This window comes from Patagioenas fasciata, chromosome 2 (assembly GCF_037038585.1).
Source record: "Patagioenas fasciata isolate bPatFas1 chromosome 2, bPatFas1.hap1, whole genome shotgun sequence".
NCBI classification, from domain to species: domain Eukaryota; kingdom Metazoa; phylum Chordata; class Aves; order Columbiformes; family Columbidae; genus Patagioenas; species Patagioenas fasciata.
The window spans coordinates 117,127,732-117,145,820 of NC_092521.1; positions in this window are offsets into that span (position 1 = coordinate 117,127,732).

Genomic DNA, 18,089 nt, shown 5'->3' on the forward strand with positions numbered 1-18,089 from the left:
CAAATCAACCCTTCCCGTGCAGCTCTTGACAGTATGTGATGGGGAGAAGGTAACAGTGCAATAGTTGTCATATATACAGTCCAGTGGTGCATTTTGTTTCCAGCCATTATAGTGGTGTTTCTTTATGCTCTATACAGATCATGTTTTGGGGGGCTTGCTTTTGCTGGAAGCAGCTGCTAATTAATGAACAGTTGAGAAACAGTCTGCTATGAACTCACACACAGAGTTTTCTAATTGAGAAAATGTTCCTGTCTTGCTGTTTTTTCTGCAAATTGCACGTGGCATCTTGAATAAAAAGGTGAAGCTTGATTGTGTTGGGTTTAGTCTGACTTGTGCAGGACTGAGGCCGATGAGAACAGGCCCATGTGTGCGTGTGATCCCAGCCGTCTCTTTGCCGGCAGGTTGGTCAGTCCCCCTCACGGCCACCTTTTCACTCCGTGCCTTGACAATTTTTGGTGCATGAGAGGAGGAAACAGGCAAGAGGTCCCAAAGCTGGGGCTGTTTTCTGAGGTGAGATGGCTGCGTGTAGGAGAGAGCCCTGGCAGAGCTCCCAGCCGGGCTGGACCATTGGAGAACGCAGAGTGCCCGGCAGCTCAGCCGCATCTCCCAGCGCTCAGGGACCCAGCTGCTGCGGGCACGTCTGCTGCCTCCTGGCACATCTCCTTTTCTCCTTTTTCTGCCCTGGTGAGATCCCATCTGGAATATTGTGTCCAGTTCTGGGCCTCTCAGTTCCAGAAGGACAGGGAACTGCTGGAGAGAGTCCAGCGCAGGGCAACAAAGACGATTAAGGGAGTGGAGCATCTCCCTTATGAGGAAAGGCTGAGGGAGCTGGGTCTCTTGAGCTTGGAGGAGACTGAGGGGTGACCTCATTAATGTTTACAGATATATAAAGGGTGAGTGTCACGAGGATGGAGCCAGGCTCTTCTCGGTGACAACCAATGATAGGACAAGGGGTAATGGGTACAAACTGGAACACAAGAGGTTCCACTTAAATTTGAGAAGAAACTTCTTCTCAGTGGGGGTGACAGAACACTGGAACAGGCTGCCCAGGGAGCTTGTGGAGTCTTCTGCTCTGGAGGCGTTCAAGACCTGCCTGGACACCTACCTGTGTAACCTCATCTAGGTGTTCCTGCTCCGGCAGGGGGATTGGACCGGATGATCTTTCGAGGTCCCTTCCAATGCCTAACACTCAGTGATTCTGTGTGATTCTTCAGTGCAAAGAGAGAGGGGAAACCCAAGATCTCTCCAGGGAGCCTGCACTCAGTATGGTGAGGAAGCACAGTAGGGTTATTGATGTAGCCAGAAGTATTGTTTACGGTCCCTAAGTGAGCACGTATTTCGAAGGCACAGAAGGAAATGTTTGCAAGTCTAGTTCTGCCAGGGTCGTGGGGGTGCTCCCAGGCTTCGGTGGCTGGGACCGGCCTTCCCTGGGACCCCCACCCACCGCCACCATCTCCTGCCTGGGACCCAGGGGAAGTGTCTCAGCTCAGCCTGGGGCCTTGAGTCCCTGCCTGAGCCGTGTCATAGGTGTGTGTGCCTGTGTCGTCTCTACCCCTGTCCCAGGCTGGGCCTGGGCCCTGCCCTGCAGAGAGCGGCTCTCCTGGATGGAGGGAGCCCTCAGGGCTGGGTCAGAGCTCGTCATGCAGAACTCCAGGCATAGCAGAGCAGAGCTTTTCTATTCTATTTGCTCGCCATGAACTGAATAACGATGAGACTACTATATCCCTGCAATGCCAGGGGTGTTTTAGCTCCAAAATCACTTTCAAGGACACAAAACACAAAGAAGAAAAGTGGGATCAGGATTTTGTTTCTTTTATTTAGTTTTATTCAGTTGTTTAATTTTGTTTGTTTGTTTGTTTGTTTGTTTGTAAGCAGGTTGATGGTTGCAGGTTGGCTGGTTGGTTTAGGCTGGATTGTTTAGGATGGTAGTTTGAGATCGTATAGGTCATTTGGTTTTGGTGATTTTGGTTGGTTTTAGGTTGCATTTGGTTGTTTTGGACGTGAGAGCAATCTGACTGCGACCTCTGTCACGCCATTGATGGCCAGGGTTGATTGGACTGATGTGGCTGGCTAGGCAGGTGTCCCCTTCCTTCCTCCCTGCTTCATGCGTGTCCTTCCCAAAGCCAGGCGACCACTCCAAGAGGATGACCTTCTCTGTTGGAGGGATACAATTCATGGGTCAAGGGTATACGGTAGCTGCCCTCCCCTTCTAGAAGCTGCAAAGAAGATCAAGGTGCATTTGTAAGAGCACCTGGCTGGGGTAGTCAAGCTTTCAAGACTGCAGGCACATCCAAGTGAGGCACTGCATGGGGTAGGGTGTTTGTTGGTTGGGTTTTGGTCATGCAGGTTTTTTCGAGTGTTTTAGCTTGTTTGTTGGAGTGTTGTTGATTTAGCTTGGTTGTTTTAGGTTGGTTTTGGTGGTTCTATTTTGGTTTAGGTCATTTGCTTTAGGTGGTTTTGTTCAGGTTGTTTCTGTTGTTTGGTTTCATATTTCTGAGGTTGGTTTAAGTTGGTTAGTCTAGGTCGTTAGTTTAGCTTGGTTGTTTCAGGTGGTTTTATACTTTATTGGGTAGGTTTTAAGTAGTTTGAGATTTTTTTAAGGGCTGGCTTAAGTTGTTTAAGATGGGTTGGTTTAGATGTATTTAATTTGTTTGGATTTAGGTTGCCAAATGTTGGTTGACGAACGTTGGTTTATGTAGTTTTAGGTAGGATTGTTTAGGTAATTTGTTTTAGGTAGATTGGTTTTAGGGTGTTTCGATTGGTTTATTTTGGTTGGTTTAGGTCATTTGTTGTAGATCATTGAAGGGTTGTTTAAGGTGGTTTGGTTTAGATTTCTCTTGCTTGCTTGGGTTGAGGTTGCTGAAGGTTGGTTGAAGAACACTGGTTCAGGTTGTTTTAGGTAGGATTGTTTAGGTCATTTGTTTTAGGTGGGGTTTTTTTAGGGTGTTTAGGTTGGTTTATTTTGTTTGATTTAGACTGGTTTAGGTAATTTGTTGTAGATTGTTGAAGGTTTTTTTTAGGTGGTTTGTGGCTGATTGTTTGAAGTTTTTTAAGGCAGATTGGTTTAGGTTCTTTAAGGTTGGTTGTTTCCAGTTGTTGAAGGTTGGTTTAGGCGAGTTGTTCTATTCTGGTTTAGGTAGGCTGCTCTAGCTAAGTTTAGGGCCACCTCGTGGAGCAGCAGGCACCCAGCCACAATGGCCCAAAGAAGCCGTGGCAAGTGGGCCATGCTCAACGCTGCAGAAGAAGGCAAAAAACCCCCAGAGACACTTGGTGTCCCACATGGGGGGGAAAAAAAAGCCTTCCTCCCCCCAGCTGCAGGGCACGAGAGGCCATCTTCCTGGTGCTTGAGCAGCAGGCAGGACCCGAGCCAAAAGGGCTCAGAGGAGCTCTGCAAAGTGGTCATGCTCAATGCTGCAGAGGAAGGCAAAAAACCCCTGGGGACCAGTGCCAATCTGCCCCAGGGGAAAAAATTCCTTCCTGACCCCAGTGCTGGCGATCGGCTGTTCCCTGAGCATGTGAGCCAGACCTGGCTCCTTGTCCCACAGGCTGCTCACGTCTCCCAGGACCTGCCCAAGCCCTATCCTGTCCTATCCTGTCCTATCCTATCCTGTCCTGTCCTGTCCTGTCCTATCCTATCTATCCTCCCTCCACCTGGAGCCATCTCTCGGACTTCCGAGAGTGCCCAAATGCTTCTGAGCTGATGGAGCTTGGGGTCAAGAATCCTTCCTGTGCCTGTCAGGACACCAGTGAGTGCTTCAAAGCACTGCAACCCCTTGCAACTGCTCTGTATCCTCTTTCTTACGACTCCTGAGCCTGTCGGCATGTGGGATGAAGATGGCGAGTTCTTCAGTACTCTTCAAGAAGGCATCATGCCGTCGGTCTTGCCACTGCTATCCCACTGAAAAGGCTTTCCATCCATCCATCCGTCAATCGGATAGGTTTGGAAGGTGGCCCTCGCAGTCCGTGTGCCATTCCTTCCCAATGCAGCAAGTGACATGTGCTGCTGCGCTGTCATTTACGGTGAGGTTGTCTGCTTGGGGAGAAGTCTTGACTTGTGCTGTTGACCCAATCTTTGCTTGCTCTTGATAGCTCTTTTCCTCCTTTGGCCTTCATCCTTGCTATCTTCCTTGAAAGTCATGGCAGCCCTCTCAGGCTTTGTCTTGCTTCTTCTAGCCGTTGTCTTCTTCTGTAGGCCCTCCGTGTTCCTAACCAACTACTTAGTCTTGATTTACTTTCATCCTGGATGGATTTTATCTTTCCTGAACCCAAGGAAGGAGCAATGTCCCTAGTGGTCCAGGTGAGTGCTGACCAGGGCTTTGCACAAGGCTTGCCTTTCCTGTGGCAGTGCCTTGCCTGACACAACAGAATGCATTTGCCTGTATCACATTTGTGGCTCACCGTCATGCTGTGACCTACTTGTGCCTCCAGGAGCATTTTTCTACTCCGATGTGTTCGACCAGTGCCAGAAACTGATGGTGCTGCACCTGACGTTGTGTTCTCTATTTCTAGGCTGTAGATCTTCACACAGGGTTTCTTGACGTAGGGGATTTGTCTTGTGTCGGAGCTTCAGCTGGGTGGGAGTATGGGGACTGTAGAACTACTCTGTGAGCTAAAGCTTCTTCTGGTTGATGGATACTGAGGACCTGGGATTTGTTTAGTTTGGAGAGACGAAGGCTGAGAGGCGACCTCGTTGCTCTCTACAGCTTCCAAGGAGGAAAATGGAGAGGGAGCTGCTGATCTCTTCTCCCTGATAGCCAAGAGCAGGAGGTGTGGGAACGGCTCAAAGCTGCATCCATCAGGGGAGCTTTGGACTTGAGAAGAGGAAACTTTTCTTTACCAAGAGGGTGGTCAAAGCCCTGGAACAGGGTTCCCGGGGAGGTGCTCGATCCCTCTTGCCTGATCAGTGTTGAAGAGGCCTTTGGACAATACCCTTAATACTATGTTGTAACTTCTGTTCAGCCCTGAAGTGGTCAGGCATTTGGAGTAGATAATCATTGTAGGTCCTTTCTAGCTGAAGTCTTCTCTCCTTCTGTTCCTACCTCCTCCTTTCCCTAGCAGTACTTGACGAAGAAATTTCTGCTGTCGTTGCTTCCCATCCCTGCACTACCAGAAGGCACTGAATACCCTGAAGCGTGTTCCATCTTCGGCACTGGCTCTGTCACCTTGTGGCAAGGAGGCACATACCTTCTGATGGGTGTGAGAGCCCTGGGCACCTTTGCAACATCTGGGCATCCCACTTCTTACAGCTACTGGCCCTGGCCCCACAGGGGATGAGAATGGTGAGCTCTGCACTGCTCCTCAAGAAGGAATTCCCTTGGTCTTGCCACTGCTATCCAACTGGAAGGGATTTCCATGCATCAGATGAGTTTGGAAGGTGGCCCTGCCAGCAGATCGCCTTGCAGCAAAGAACCTCCAGCAGCCTCATGCAAGGTCTTCCTCCCTCAGCCCCTGCCCTGTGATTCCACCAGCTGCTCCAGTGCTTCCTCGGGGATGTGTTGGGGCGGCCCCCGGGCCAGCTCTGGCGGTGGACATGGGAGGCTGCTCCCTTTTATAGTGCCCTGGGGCATTGTGACCTCAGCGTTGCCAGGTGCTGGCATTGTGACCTCTGGGTGACAGAACCAGATGTGTGCAGCGCCGCTTCCCCGCCCCCCCCCCCCCCCGCCTCCGACGGCCCCCCCCCTCCACCCAGCACCCTTGGGAGGAAGCCTTTGGGGTACTGGCCCTGAATCAGTCCCTGTAGCTACAAGCCAGGGGAGTAATCAACCTAATAGTGTCCCTTTTTTGCAAGAATACAGTGTGGTTTTGTTGCCGGTCCAGTCTCACTTCCTGTAGCTCTCCTACCTGTGATGATCTTCTGTTCAGTTACAGGAAGGTGCCTTCTGACTGGCACTTTGTGCAATGACTCGCTGCATTTTGACCTTCTCTTCCTTAGATACCTCTCACCTCAGTGGATGTTTTGGCACTGATGGGTTTGGGGACTCAGCGGGTTTTCTCTCTGTGAGTGTTTACTGCTGGGACCTTCCTACCCGTGCCCTACGACCGTGGCTTCCACAGCAAACTGTTTGCTCGGGTGCAGTTTGCAAATCAACCCTTCCCGTGCAGCTCTTGACAGTATGTGATGGGGAGAAGGTAACAGTGCAATAGTTGTCATATATACAGTCCAGTGGTGCGTTTTGTTTCCAGCCATTATAGTGGTGTTTCTTTATGCTCTATACAGATCATGTTTTGGGGGGCTTGCTTTTGCTGGAAGCAGCTGCTAATTAATGAACAGTTGAGAAACAGTCTGCTATGAACTCACACACAGAGTTTTCTAATTGAGAAAATGTTCCTGTCTTGCTGTTTTTTCTGCAAATTGCACGTGGCATCTTGAATAAAAAGGTGAAGCTTGATTGTGTTGGGTTTAGTCTGACTTGTGCAGGACTGAGGCCGATGAGAACAGGCCCATGTGTGCGTGTGATCCCAGCCGTCTCTTTGCCGGCAGGTTGGTCAGTCCCCCTCACGGCCACCTTTTCACTCCGTGCCTTGACAATTTTTGGTGCATGAGAGGAGGAAACAGGCAAGAGGTCCCAAAGCTGGGGCTGTTTTCTGAGGTGAGATGGCTGCGTGTAGGAGAGAGCCCTGGCAGAGCTCCCAGCCGGGCTGGACCATTGGAGAACGCAGAGTGCCCGGCAGCTCAGCCGCATCTCCCAGCGCTCAGGGACCCAGCTGCTGCGGGCACGTCTGCTGCCTCCTGGCACATCTCCTTTTCTCCTTTTTCTGCCCTGGTGAGATCCCATCTGGAATATTGTGTCCAGTTCTGGGCCTCTCAGTTCCAGAAGGACAGGGAACTGCTGGAGAGAGTCCAGCGCAGGGCAACAAAGACGATTAAGGGAGTGGAGCATCTCCCTTATGAGGAAAGGCTGAGGGAGCTGGGTCTCTTGAGCTTGGAGGAGACTGAGGGGTGACCTCATTAATGTTTACAGATATATAAAGGGTGAGTGTCACGAGGATGGAGCCAGGCTCTTCTCGGTGACAACCAATGATAGGACAAGGGGTAATGGGTACAAACTGGAACACAAGAGGTTCCACTTAAATTTGAGAAGAAACTTCTTCTCAGTGGGGGTGACAGAACACTGGAACAGGCTGCCCAGGGAGCTTGTGGAGTCTTCTGCTCTGGAGGCGTTCAAGACCTGCCTGGACACCTACCTGTGTAACCTCATCTAGGTGTTCCTGCTCCGGCAGGGGGATTGGACTGGATGATCTTTCGAGGTCCCTTCCAATGCCTAACACTCAGTGATTCTGTGTGATTCTTCAGTGCAAAGAGAGAGGGGAAACCCAAGATCTCTCCAGGGAGCCTGCACTCAGTATGGTGAGGAAGCACAGTAGGGTTATTGATGTAGCCAGAAGTATTGTTTACGGTCCCTAAGTGAGCACGTATTTCGAAGGCACAGAAGGAAATGTTTGCAAGTCTAGTTCTGCCAGGGTCGTGGGGGTGCTCCCAGGCTTCGGTGGCTGGGACCGGCCTTCCCTGGGACCCCCACCCACCGCCACCATCTCCTGCCTGGGACCCAGGGGAAGTGTCTCAGCTCAGCCTGGGGCCTTGAGTCCCTGCCTGAGCCGTGTCATAGGTGTGTGTGCCTGTGTCGTCTCTACCCCTGTCCCAGGCTGGGCCTGGGCCCTGCCCTGCAGAGAGCGGCTCTCCTGGATGGAGGGAGCCCTCAGGGCTGGGTCAGAGCTCGTCATGCAGAACTCCAGGCATAGCAGAGCAGAGCTTTTCTATTCTATTTGCTCGCCATGAACTGAATAACGATGAGACTACTATATCCCTGCAATGCCAGGGGTGTTTTAGCTCCAAAATCACTTTCAAGGACACAAAACACAAAGAAGAAAAGTGGGATCAGGATTTTGTTTCTTTTATTTAGTTTTATTCAGTTGTTTAATTTTGTTTGTTTGTTTGTTTGTAAGCAGGTTGATGGTTGCAGGTTGGCTGGTTGGTTTAGGCTGGATTGTTTAGGATGGTAGTTTGAGATCGTATAGGTCATTTGGTTTTGGTGATTTTGGTTGGTTTTAGGTTGCATTTGGTTGTTTTGGACGTGAGAGCAATCTGACTGCGACCTCTGTCACGCCATTGATGGCCAGGGTTGATTGGACTGATGTGGCTGGCTAGGCAGGTGTCCCCTTCCTTCCTCCCTGCTTCATGCGTGTCCTTCCCAAAGCCAGGCGATCACTCCAAGAGGATGAGCTTCTCTGTTGGAGGGATACAATTCATGGGTCAAGGGTATACGGTAGCTGCCCTCCCCTTCTAGAAGCTGCAAAGAAGATCAAGGTGCATTTGTAAGAGCACCTGGCTGGGGTAGTCAAGCTTTCAAGACTGCAGGCACATCCAAGTGAGGCACTGCATGGGGTAGGGTGTTTGTTGGTTGGGTTTTGGTCATGCAGGTTTTTTCGAGTGTTTTAGCTTGTTTGTTGGAGTGTTGTTGATTTAGCTTGGTTGTTTTAGGTTGGTTTTGGTGGTTCTATTTTGGTTTAGGTCATTTGCTTTAGGTGGTTTTGTTCAGGTTGTTTCTGTTGTTTGGTTTCATATTTCTGAGGTTGGTTTAAGTTGGTTAGTCTAGGTCGTTAGTTTAGCTTGGTTGTTTCAGGTGGTTTTATACTTTATTGGGTAGGTTTTAAGTAGTTTGAGATCTTTTTAAGGGCTGGCTTAAGTTGTTTAAGATGGGTTGGTTTAGATGTATTTAATTTGTTTGGATTTAGGTTGCCAAATGTTGGTTGACGAACGTTGGTTTATGTAGTTTTAGGTAGGATTGTTTAGGTAATTTGTTTTAGGTAGATTGGTTTTAGGGTGTTTCGATTGGTTTATTTTGGTTGGTTTAGGTAATTTGTTGTAGATCATTGAAGGGTTGTTTAAGGTGGTTTGGTTTAGATTTCTCTTGCTTGCTTGGGTTGAGGTTGCTGAAGGTTGGTTGAAGAACGCTGGTTCAGGTTGTTTTAGGTAGGATTGTTTAGGTCATTTGTTTTAGGTGGGTTTTTTTTAGGGTGTTTAGGTTGGTTTATTTTGTTTGATTTAGACTGGTTTAGGTAATTTGTTGTAGATTGTTGAAGGTTTTTTTTAGGTGGTTTGTGGCTGATTGTTTGAAGTTTTTTAAGGCAGATTGGTTTAGGTTCTTTAAGGTTGGTTGTTTCCAGTTGTTGAAGGTTGGTTTAGGCGAGTTGTTCTATTCTGGTTTAGGTAGGCTGCTCTAGCTAAGTTTAGGGCCACCTCGTGGAGCAGCAGGCACCCAGCCCAAATGGCCCAAAGAAGCCGTGGCAAGTGGGCCATGCTCAACGCTGCAGAAGAAGGCAAAAAACCCCCAGAGACACTTGGTGTCCCACATGGGGGGGAAAAAAAAGCCTTCCTCCCCCCAGCTGCAGGGCACGAGAGGCCATCTTCCTGGTGCTTGAGCAGCAGGCAGGACCCGAGCCAAAAGGGCTCAGAGGAGCTCTGCAAAGTGGTCATGCTCAATGCTGCAGAGGAAGGCAAAAAACCCCTGGGGACCAGTGCCAATCTGCCCCAGGGGAAAAAATTCCTTCCTGACCCCAGTGCTGGCGATCGGCTGTTCCCTGAGCATGTGAGCCAGACCTGGCTCCTTGTCCCACAGGCTGCTCACGTCTCCCAGGACCTGCCCAAGCCCTATCCTGTCCTATCCTGTCCTATCCTATCCTGTCCTGTCCTGTCCTGTCCTATCCTATCTATCCTCCCTCCACCTGGAGCCATCTCTCGGACTTCCGAGAGTGCCCAAATGCTTCTGAGCTGATGGAGCTTGGGGTCAAGAATCCTTCCTGTGCCTGTCAGGACACCAGTGAGTGCTTCAAAGCACTGCAACCCCTTGCAACTGCTCTGTATCCTCTTTCTTACGACTCCTGAGCCTGTCGGCATGTGGGATGAAGATGGCGAGTTCTTCAGTACTCTTCAAGAAGGCATCATGCCGTCGGTCTTGCCACTGCTATCCCACTGAAAAGGCTTTCCATCCATCCATCCATCAATCGGATAGGTTTGGAAGGTGGCCCTCGCAGTCCGTGTGCCATTCCTTCCCAATGCAGCAAGTGACATGTGCTGCTGCGCTGTCATTTACGGTGAGGTTGTCTGCTTGGGGAGAAGTCTTGACTTGTGCTGTTGACCCAATCTTTGCTTGCTCTTGATAGCTCTTTTCCTCCTTTGGCCTTCATCCTTGCTATCTTCCTTGAAAGTCATGGCAGCCCTCTCAGGCTTTGTCTTGCTTCTTCTAGCCGTTGTCTTCTTCTGTAGGCCCTCCGTGTTCCTAACCAACTACTTAGTCTTGATTTACTTTCATCCTGGATGGATTTTATCTTTCCTGAACCCAAGGAAGGAGCAATGTCCCTAGTGGTCCAGGTGAGTGCTGACCAGGGCTTTGCACAAGGCTTGCCTTTCCTGTGGCAGTGCCTTGCCTGACACAACAGAATGCATTTGCCTGTATCACATTTGTGGCTCACCGTCATGCTGTGACCTACTTGTGCCTCCAGGAGCATTTTTCTACTCCGATGTGTTCGACCAGTGCCAGAAACTGATGGTGCTGCACCTGACGTTGTGTTCTCTATTTCTAGGCTGTAGATCTTCACACAGGGTTTCTTGACGTAGGGGATTTGTCTTGTGTCGGAGCTTCAGCTGGGTGGGAGTATGGGGACTGTAGAACTACTCTGTGAGCTAAAGCTTCTTCTGGTTGATGGATACTGAGGACCTGGGATTTGTTTAGTTTGGAGAGACGAAGGCTGAGAGGCGACCTCGTTGCTCTCTACAGCTTCCAAGGAGGAAAATGGAGAGGGAGCTGCTGATCTCTTCTCCCTGATAGCCAAGAGCAGGAGGTGTGGGAACGGCTCAAAGCTGCATCCATCAGGGGAGCTTTGGACTTGAGAAGAGGAAACTTTTCTTTACCAAGAGGGTGGTCAAAGCCCTGGAACAGGGTTCCCGGGGAGGTGCTCGATCCCTCTTGCCTGATCAGTGTTGAAGAGGCCTTTGGACAATACCCTTAATACTATGTTGTAACTTCTGTTCAGCCCTGAAGTGGTCAGGCATTTGGAGTAGATAATCATTGTAGGTCCTTTCCAGCTGAAGTCTTCTCTCCTTCTGTTCCTACCTCCTCCTTTCCCTAGCAGTACTTGACGAAGAAATTTCTGCTGTCGTTGCTTCCCATCCCTGCACTACCAGAAGGCACTGAATACCCTGAAGCGTGTTCCATCTTCGGCACTGGCTCTGTCACCTTGTGGCAAGGAGGCACATACCTTCTGATGGGTGTGAGAGCCCTGGGCACCTTTGCAACATCTGGGCATCCCACTTCTTACAGCTACTGGCCCTGGCCCCACAGGGGATGAGAATGGTGAGCTCTGCACTGCTCCTCAAGAAGGAATTCCCTTGGTCTTGCCACTGCTATCCAACTGGAAGGGATTTCCATGCATCAGATGAGTTTGGAAGGTGGCCCTGCCAGCAGATCGCCTTGCAGCAAAGAACCTCCAGCAGCCTCATGCAAGGTCTTCCTCCCTCAGCCCCTGCCCTGTGATTCCACCAGCTGCTCCAGTGCTTCCTCGGGGATGTGTTGGGGCGGCCCCCGGGCCAGCTCTGGCGGTGGACATGGGAGGCTGCTCCCTTTTATAGTGCCCTGGGGCATTGTGACCTCAGCGTTGCCAGGTGCTGGCATTGTGACCTCTGGGTGACAGAACCAGATGTGTGCAGCGCCGCTTCCCCGCCCACCCCCCCCCCGCCTCCGACGGCCCCCCCCCTCCACCCAGCACCCTTGGGAGGAAGCCTTTGGGGTACTGGCCCTGAATCAGTCCCTGTAGCTACAAGCCAGGGGAGTAATCAACCTAATAGTGTCCCTTTTTTGCAAGAATACAGTGTGGTTTTGTTGCCGGTCCAGTCTCACTTCCTGTAGCTCTCCTACCTGTGATGATCTTCTGTTCAGTTACAGGAAGGTGCCTTCTGACTGGCACTTTGTGCAATGACTCGCTGCATTTTGACCTTCTCTTCCTTAGATACCTCTCACCTCAGTGGATGTTTTGGCACTGATGGGTTTGGGGACTCAGCGGGTTTTCTCTCTGTGAGTGTTTACTGCTGGGACCTTCCTACCCGTGCCCTACGACCGTGGCTTCCACAGCAAACTGTTTGCTCGGGTGCAGTTTGCAAATCAACCCTTCCCGTGCAGCTCTTGACAGTATGTGATGGGGAGAAGGTAACAGTGCAATAGTTGTCATATATACAGTCCAGTGGTGCGTTTTGTTTCCAGCCATTATAGTGGTGTTTCTTTATGCTCTATACAGATCATGTTTTGGGGGGCTTGCTTTTGCTGGAAGCAGCTGCTAATTAATGAACAGTTGAGAAACAGTCTGCTATGAACTCACACACAGAGTTTTCTAATTGAGAAAATGTTCCTGTCTTGCTGTTTTTTCTGCAAATTGCACGTGGCATCTTGAATAAAAAGGTGAAGCTTGATTGTGTTGGGTTTAGTCTGACTTGTGCAGGACTGAGGCCGATGAGAACAGGCCCATGTGTGCGTGTGATCCCAGCCGTCTCTTTGCCGGCAGGTTGGTCAGTCCCCCTCACGGCCACCTTTTCACTCCGTGCCTTGACAATTTTTGGTGCATGAGAGGAGGAAACAGGCAAGAGGTCCCAAAGCTGGGGCTGTTTTCTGAGGTGAGATGGCTGCGTGTAGGAGAGAGCCCTGGCAGAGCTCCCAGCCGGGCTGGACCATTGGAGAACCCAGAGTGCCCGGCAGCTCAGCCGCATCTCCCAGCGCTCAGGGACCCAGCTGCTGCGGGCACGTCTGCTGCCTCCTGGCACATCTCCTTTTCTCCTTTTTCTGCCCTGGTGAGATCCCATCTGGAATATTGTGTCCAGTTCTGGGCCTCTCAGTTCCAGAAGGACAGGGAACTGCTGGAGAGAGTCCAGCGCAGGGCAACAAAGACGATTAAGGGAGTGGAGCATCTCCCTTATGAGGAAAGGCTGAGGGAGCTGGGTCTCTTGAGCTTGGAGGAGACTGAGGGGTGACCTCATTAATGTTTACAGATATATAAAGGGTGAGTGTCACGAGGATGGAGCCAGGCTCTTCTCGGTGACAACCAATGATAGGACAAGGGGTAATGGGTACAAACTGGAACACAAGAGGTTCCACTTAAATTTGAGAAGAAACTTCTTCTCAGTGGGGGTGACAGAACACTGGAACAGGCTGCCCAGGGAGCTTGTGGAGTCTTCTGCTCTGGAGGCGTTCAAGACCTGCCTGGACACCTACCTGTGTAACCTCATCTAGGTGTTCCTGCTCCGGCAGGGGGATTGGACTGGATGATCTTTCGAGGTCCCTTCCAATGCCTAACACTCAGTGATTCTGTGTGATTCTTCAGTGCAAAGAGAGAGGGGAAACCCAAGATCTCTCCAGGGAGCCTGCACTCAGTATGGTGAGGAAGCACAGTAGGGTTATTGATGTAGCCAGAAGTATTGTTTACGGTCCCTAAGTGAGCACGTATTTCGAAGGCACAGAAGGAAATGTTTGCAAGTCTAGTTCTGCCAGGGTCGTGGGGGTGCTCCCAGGCTTCGGTGGCTGGGACCGGCCTTCCCTGGGACCCCCACCCACCGCCACCATCTCCTGCCTGGGACCCAGGGGAAGTGTCTCAGCTCAGCCTGGGGCCTTGAGTCCCTGCCTGAGCCGTGTCATAGGTGTGTGTGCCTGTGTCGTCTCTACCCCTGTCCCAGGCTGGGCCTGGGCCCTGCCCTGCAGAGAGCGGCTCTCCTGAATGGAGGGAGCCCTCAGAGCTGGGTCAGAGCTCGTCATGCAGAACTCCAGGCATAGCAGAGCAGAGCTTTTCTATTCTATTTGCTCGCCATGAACTGAATAACGATGAGACTACTATATCCCTGCAATGCCAGGGGTGTTTTAGCTCCAAAATCACTTTCAAGGACACAAAACACAAAGAAGAAAAGTGGGATCAGGATTTTGTTTCTTTTATTTAGTTTTATTCAGTTGTTTAATTTTGTTTGTTTGTTTGTTTGTAAGCAGGTTGATGGTTGCAGGTTGGCTGGTTGGTTTAGGCTGGATTGTTTAGGATGGTAGTTTGAGATCGTATAGGTCATTTGGTTTTGGCGATTTTGGCTGGTTTTAGGTTGCATTTGGTTGTTTTGGACGTGAGAGCAATCTGACTGCGACCTCTGTCACGCCATTGATGGCCAGGGTTGATTGGACTGATGTGGCTGGCTAGGCAGGTGTCCCCTTCCTTCCTCCCTGCTTCATGCGTGTCCTTCCCAAAGCCAGGCGATCACTCCAAGAGGATGAGCTTCTCTGTTGGAGGGATACAATTCATGGGTCAAGGGTATACGGTAGCTGCCCTCCCCTTCTAGAAGCTGCAAAGAAGATCAAGGTGCATTTGTAAGAGCACCTGGCTGGGGTAGTCAAGCTTTCAAGACTGCAGGCACATCCAAGTGAGGCACTGCATGGGGTAGGGTGTTTGTTGGTTGGGTTTTGGTCATGCAGGTTTTTTCGAGTGTTTTAGCTTGTTTGTTGGAGTGTTGTTGATTTAGCTTGGTTGTTTTAGGTTGGTTTTGGTGGTTCTATTTTGGTTTAGGTCATTTGCTTTAGGTGGTTTTGTTCAGGTTGTTTCTGTTGTTTGGTTTCATATTTCTGAGGTTGGTTTAAGTTGGTTAGTCTAGGTCGTTAGTTTAGCTTGGTTGTTTCAGGTGGTTTTATACTTTATTGGGTAGGTTTTAAGTAGTTTGAGATTTTTTTAAGGGCTGGCTTAAGTTGTTTAAGATGGGTTGGTTTAGATGTATTTAATTTGTTTGGATTTAGGTTGCCAAATGTTGGTTGACGAACGTTGGTTTATGTAGTTTTAGGTAGGATTGTTTAGGTAATTTGTTTTAGGTAGATTGGTTTTAGGGTGTTTCGATTGGTTTATTTTGGTTGGTTTAGGTAATTTGTTGTAGATCATTGAAGGGTTGTTTAAGGTGGTTTGGTTTAGATTTCTCTTGCTTGCTTGGGTTGAGGTTGCTGAAGGTTGGTTGAAGAACGCTGGTTCAGGTTGTTTTAGGTAGGATTGTTTAGGTCATTTGTTTTAGGTGGGTTTTTTTTAGGGTGTTTAGGTTGGTTTATTTTGTTTGATTTAGACTGGTTTAGGTAATTTGTTGTAGATTGTTGAAGGTTTTTTTTAGGTGGTTTGTGGCTGATTGTTTGAAGTTTTTTAAGGCAGATTGGTTTAGGTTCTTTAAGGTTGGTTGTTTCCAGTTGTTGAAGGTTGGTTTAGGCGAGTTGTTCTATTCTGGTTTAGGTAGGCTGCTCTAGCTAAGTTTAGGGCCACCTCGTGGAGCAGCAGGCACCCAGCCCAAATGGCCCAAAGAAGCCGTGGCAAGTGGGCCATGCTCAACGCTGCAGAAGAAGGCAAAAAACCCCCAGAGACACTTGGTGTCCCACATGGGGGGGAAAAAAAAGCCTTCCTCCCCCCAGCTGCAGGGCACGAGAGGCCATCTTCCTGGTGCTTGAGCAGCAGGCAGGACCCGAGCCAAAAGGGCTCAGAGGAGCTCTGCAAAGTGGTCATGCTCAATGCTGCAGAGGAAGGCAAAAAACCCCTGGGGACCAGTGCCAATCTGCCCCAGGGGAAAAAATTCCTTCCTGACCCCAGTGCTGGCGATCGGCTGTTCCCTGAGCATGTGAGCCAGACCTGGCTCCTTGTCCCACAGGCTGCTCACGTCTCCCAGGACCTGCCCAAGCCCTATCCTGTCCTATCCTGTCCTATCCTGTCCTATCCTATCCTGTCCTGTCCTGTCCTGTCCTATCCTATCTATCCTCCCTCCACCTGGAGCCATCTCTCGGACTTCCGAGAGTGCCCAAATGCTTCTGAGCTGATGGAGCTTGGGGTCAAGAATCCTTCCTGTGCCTGTCAGGACACCAGTGAGTGCTTCAAAGCACTGCAACCCCTTGCAACTGCTCTGTATCCTCTTTCTTACGACTCCTGAGCCTGTCGGCATGTGGGATGAAGATGGCGAGTTCTTCAGTACTCTTCAAGAAGGCATCATGCCGTCGGTCTTGCCACTGCTATCCCACTGAAAAGGCTTTCCATCCATCCATCCATCAATCGGATAGGTTTGGAAGGTGGCCCTCGCAGTCCGTGTGCCATTCCTTCCCAATGCAGCAAGTGACATGTGCTGCTGCGCTGTCATTTACGGTGAGGTTGTCTGCTTGGGGAGAAGTCTTGACTTGTGCTGTTGACCCAATCTTTGCTTGCTCTTGATAGCTCTTTTCCTCCTTTGGCCTTCATCCTTGCTATCTTCCTTGAAAGTCATGGCAGCCCTCTCAGGCTTTGTCTTGCTTCTTCTAGCCGTTGTCTTCTTCTGTAGGCCCTCCGTGTTCCTAACCAACTACTTAGTCTTGATTTACTTTCATCCTGGATGGATTTTATCTTTCCTGAACCCAAGGAAGGAGCAATGTCCCTAGTGGTCCAGGTGAGTGCTGACCAGGGCTTTGCACAAGGCTTGCCTTTCCTGTGGCAGTGCCTTGCCTGACACAACAGAATGCATTTGCCTGTATCACATTTGTGGCTCACCGTCATGCTGTGACCTACTTGTGCCTCCAGGAGCATTTTTCTACTCCGATGTGTTCGACCAGTGCCAGAAACTGATGGTGCTGCACCTGACGTTGTGTTCTCTATTTCTAGGCTGTAGATCTTCACACAGGGTTTCTTGACGTAGGGGATTTGTCTTGTGTCGGAGCTTCAGCTGGGTGGGAGTATGGGGACTGTAGAACTACTCTGTGAGCTAAAGCTTCTTCTGGTTGATGGATACTGAGGACCTGGGATTTGTTTAGTTTGGAGAGACGAAGGCTGAGAGGCGACCTCGTTGCTCTCTACAGCTTCCAAGGAGGAAAATGGAGAGGGAGCTGCTGATCTCTTCTCCCTGATAGCCAAGAGCAGGAGGTGTGGGAACGGCTCAAAGCTGCATCCATCAGGGGAGCTTTGGACTTGAGAAGAGGAAACTTTTCTTTACCAAGAGGGTGGTCAAAGCCCTGGAACAGGGTTCCCGGGGAGGTGCTCGATCCCTCTTGCCTGATCAGTGTTGAAGAGGCCTTTGGACAATACCCTTAATACTATGTTGTAACTTCTGTTCAGCCCTGAAGTGGTCAGGCATTTGGAGTAGATAATCATTGTAGGTCCTTTCTAGCTGAAGTCTTCTCTCCTTCTGTTCCTACCTCCTCCTTTCCCTAGCAGTACTTGACGAAGAAATTTCTGCTGTCGTTGCTTCCCATCCCTGCACTACCAGAAGGCACTGAATACCCTGAAGCGTGTTCCATCTTCGGCACTGGCTCTGTCACCTTGTGGCAAGGAGGCACATACCTTCTGATGGGTGTGAGAGCCCTGGGCACCTTTGCAACATCTGGGCATCCCACTTCTTACAGCTACTGGCCCTGGCCCCACAGGGGATGAGAATGGTGAGCTCTGCACTGCTCCTCAAGAAGGAATTCCCTTGGTCTTGCCACTGCTATCCAACTGGAAGGGATTTCCATGCATCAGATGAGTTTGGAAGGTGGCCCTGCCAGCAGATCGCCTTGCAGCAAAGAACCTCCAGCAGCCTCATGCAAGGTCTTCCTCCCTCAGCCCCTGCCCTGTGATTCCACCAGCTGCTCCAGTGCTTCCTCGGGGATGTGTTGGGGCGGCCCCCGGGCCAGCTCTGGCGGTGGACATGGGAGGCTGCTCCCTTTTATAGTGCCCTGGGGCATTGTGACCTCAGCGTTGCCAGGTGCTGGCATTGTGACCTCTGGGTGACAGAACCAGATGTGTGCAGCGCCGCTTCCCCGCCCACCCCCCCCCCGCCTCCGACGGCCCCCCCCCTCCACCCAGCACCCTTGGGAGGAAGCCTTTGGGGTACTGGCCCTGAATCAGTACCTGTAGCTACAAGCCAGGGGAGTAATCAACCTAATAGTGTCCCTTTTTTGCAAGAATACAGTGTGGTTTTGTTGCCGGTCCAGTCTCACTTCCTGTAGCTCTCCTACCTGTGATGATCTTCTGTTCAGTTACAGGAAGGTGCCTTCTGACTGGCACTTTGTGCAATGACTCGCTGCATTTTGACCTTCTCTTCCTTAGATACC